Source organism: Carlito syrichta, unplaced genomic scaffold (genome assembly GCF_000164805.1).
Source record: "Carlito syrichta isolate Samal-C Ts95f unplaced genomic scaffold, Tarsius_syrichta-2.0.1 Scaffold305182, whole genome shotgun sequence".
Taxonomy (NCBI): Eukaryota; Metazoa; Chordata; class Mammalia; order Primates; family Tarsiidae; genus Carlito; species Carlito syrichta.
The window spans coordinates 257,413-261,344 of NW_007249278.1; positions in this window are offsets into that span (position 1 = coordinate 257,413).

A 3,932-nucleotide genomic window follows, 5' to 3' on the forward strand; every position below is an offset into this window, starting at 1 on the left:
CCGGGCTCGGGAACGCGCGCTGCTCTCCGCACGGCCGGGGGACGCGCGGGAGCGGCCTCTGAGGGGCTGCCGCCGCCCACCGCACACGGCTTTGGACGCCCTTCCTATTCCGTAACCTGAATTTATGAATCCAGAAGCACAGAGGCCCGTTACTATGGCTTTGAAAGCGTCCACCAGGAAGAGATGGAGGGAGGGTGGGGACCGGGGAACAGATGTCTCTGCGTTGGGGAGCGGGTCTTCTTCTTCCCCGTTTCTAATGTCGCTAACCCCGGCCGCCCGCGGCGTCCTCCGCGCGGCACTGTCCCCGCCGCCAGGGCCCTGCTCCCGCCCCCGGCGCTGGGGATGGTCGGCGAGAGCCGCCGGGGACCTGTCCCTGCAGCCCACAGCGAGCGGTTCTGCGTTAGCGTTCGCTACGGGGGGATGTTGGTGGCGGGGACGGACCAAAAGTGGGAAACCGATTCCTTTCTGGAAAGTTCTTAGGGCCAACTGTCTTCTGAGTTCCGGAGGCTGCAAATGAGAATTTGGAAGGGTGGCTTGTGTTGTAGGGAGACATCTTCCCATCGTCGGTAGAATCACACGCCACAAAGCCAAACCCAGACATATAAAACAGTTTTACATTCCTAGGTTCCAAGGTTTAAACGGGATGTAAGTAACAGTCCAGTACCACCCTGTGGCCCCAATCTTCTGTGTACATTCCAGAACTATCTACACAGCTCTCTCTGAGATCACAAGAGACATTCTCTGCGATCGTGATTTTTTTTTTTTTTTTTTTGAGTCCCATCCTGGAATAGAGTGGCACGCTCATGGCCACCAACCGAAGCCTCCACCTGCTGGGCTCAGATGATTCTTCAGCTTCAGCCTTCCTAGTAGCTGGAACCACAGGTATGCGCCTGTGTATGCCCGGCTATTTTTTTTGATTTATTGTAGAGATGAGGTCTCACTGTGTTGCACAGGCTGATATCGAACTCCTGAGCTCAGACAATCCTCTCGCCTTTGCCTCCCAAAGTGCTGGGATTACAGGTGTGAACCACCACGCCCGGCACGATCGCGAATTTACAGTTCAAAAATTAAATATAATAATTAAAATTCTATATTATGTCTTATACTGGAGTAACTGTTGCCGATATTGATGTGTTAGGTGCTTTGGGCGCATTGTCGTATTAATCCACAATGCTGTCTTCCAGGTAGAATGGATGATTGGCCCTATTTTAATATAGATGATAAAACTCAAGCGTTGGGAGCTTTAGATAACCTACACAAAGTCTCTGGCTAATTGTGTTAAAGTCAGGATCCCAAGGCTTCTTCAAGTCCAGTGCTCTTTCCAGTGTCGGAAAGCAGTCCCGCCGCCTGTCGTCAGTCTGAGAAGGGCCTGGAGAAACGTGTCAATGAAATTGCTTCCTTCCACTCCCCCACCCCCCGTGGTTTTACCTGCTAACCCGCGCTGTCAGTGGGGTTTTGAAAGGACCTCAGAACTAGGCACTCCCCGCTTCGGGACGACTTTGAGTCATCCTTTGACAGCACCTCCCTGGTCAGCACCGGTTCCCCGTTTTTATAGCACCATATTGATTTGCAAAGGCAATAAATCTAAGAGAAGGGACGGTGTGTCCCCGATAATAATGTTGCAGCATATGTTTTACTGCAGAGGTTTCAACACCAACAAGATGCATAGCCCAGGGATCCCCAAACGGGTCACCTCTGAGCCCGGATTTGTTTATAGTGGCCTTTTCCGCTCCTCTGGTTTGCCGCCCGCCTCCTACTGATCGGTCGTCTTTTCTTGATCAGTATTTTACCTTTAATAGGATGAGTAAGCGTGGGTTTTCTGCACAGAAGAGACACAGAACTGGTCTCAGGCCGCGTGGGCACTTGGAAAGGAAGTGGAAACCGATTTGTGGCAATTCAGTTTTCTCCCTGCACCATTTTTCTCAAAATATCCCTCTCGTGATATTATGCAAATTCCAGTCTGAGACATTAAGATAATAAGACAGGGCTTTTCCTCTGTGTAGAAATGCAATTCTAAGATTTTTTAAAATTGAGGTATAATTTCACAGTAAGATTTGAAAAAAATTCCACCGAACGAGGTCTACAACACCCTGTTGAAGTATATATCAAGGTCTAGACTAACTGTGACATTTCCCCCTACCTCCCAAAAGACCCCCCTTTCGGTGAGAAAAATCCTTCCTAACAAAACCTAAGCATTTGGTACAGGAAAGAAACCAGAAAACGTCTTTTGCACTGAGATGAGAAGGTGGTGTGTGTGTGTGTGTGTGTGAGAGAGAGAGAGAGAGAGAGAGCGAGAGAGAGAGAGGACATTGGGGGTGGAGAACTGTGAGAACCAAAGGGTCTGGGTTGTCCAAAACCAGCAAAGGATTCAGGAATGGAAACTGATCCCCATTCGCGTTGGGTGGTTTAGTTTCATCTGAACGTCTCGGGCTGGCCGCCGACTTGGCTCACCGTGAGCGCAGCCACAGCGCAAAACGAGGGTCTGGGTCCGGAGTGTGAGTCCTGCGCTCCGATCGCCTCTAGCAAACCGGGTGGGTCGGGTGGGCAGTCTGGGAGACACTCCTTGCGGGCACGCCGGGCCCTATTTTTTTCTCTCAAAAGCAAATGGAGACGGGCTGAGCAACAGCCGCGGAAGCGCCTTCCCCCACCAAAGTCTATGGTTTTACGAATTTTCCCCAAACATTTACATATAGGTACTTTGCACTTCAATGGTGATATCAGAATACGTTTTCAGTCACCGTCACGCAGCATCTTGATAACACACAACGACCACGACAGGCTTAAATCAGGACTCCGCCAGATCTCATAACTTTGTCTACACAAACATTCGCAACAGTTGTTGTTTTGACTTCCAGTTTTCCCCCATAACTTTATTTCAGGAGTTGAAGGTAGCGCAGTGAGAAATGGGAGCTGTTTTATTTTTAAAGTTTACTTTAATTTTTTATTTTAAGACCGACCAAGAGGCTCCTAAATCGCCAGACCGACTGACTGGAAAGGAGAGCAAATATTTACATGTACAGCTTGAGTGTGTATGTCAGCCTGAGTTTACACGGCTCCAAGTGAAGCGGATTATCCTGCGAATTCGGAGAATTTGAGTTATTCAGGCTGAGCAGGGCCAACAGGACGCCCTCCAACGAGGCCGTGGGAAGTCCTGGCCACCGCCGCATTTGCAAAAGCGGGGGGTTCCGCGTCTGCCTAGCCGGGGCGCGGCGAGGCTCGCATTCTCCAACGCGCGTCGCGTGGTTGTCGCAGGCTCCGCGCCCTGACCTTCGCCTCCCCTTCGGCTGCCACCCATTTTCGAGTCCCTCTCCAGGGAATAAGAACCCCAGGAGAGAGTCGCCCTGGCGTGTGAAGAAGTCGTGGTTCTGAAAACAGCCCCTTTTGCCAAATGCTCGCAGCTGTAACCTCGGTTCATCTTTTTAGAGGCTGCATTTGCTCAGCCCCACTGTCAAGGAGACAGAATTTGGAGTGGGAGTCCCAGCTAAGAGCTGTCCCCGCGTAAGGGACCTGGCTTACGCGCCGGCTTGGAGCTCCAGTTTCCCTTCTCTTTAGCGCTTCCCAACTTTCTTTCGGAACTTTGAGCGCCCGTTAAGAGAAAGAATGGAAGAAACGAGAACTCCCCGAGGGCTCCTCTGGTCTAGGTCCCGAACTGGGCCACGCCCGGATTCCGGACATTAGGCCGCGACAAAAGTGCCCTCTCCGGACAGCGCGCTCCGCCCTCCCGCCCCAGGACTGCGAAACCAGGCGGGGGTGTCCATGGCAGTTGCACCAGGCTGCTGGGTGGCACCCCTTTCCCTGAACGGGTGCCGGACTCCCGTCCCGCTGGGGCGCGAGGCCACGCGGGCGCCGCGCCCTGGGCACGCCCTCTCCGCCCGGCCCGGGGCCCCGCCCCTGGCGGTGGAACCAGGAAGCGGTGACGTGAGGCGGCGCTG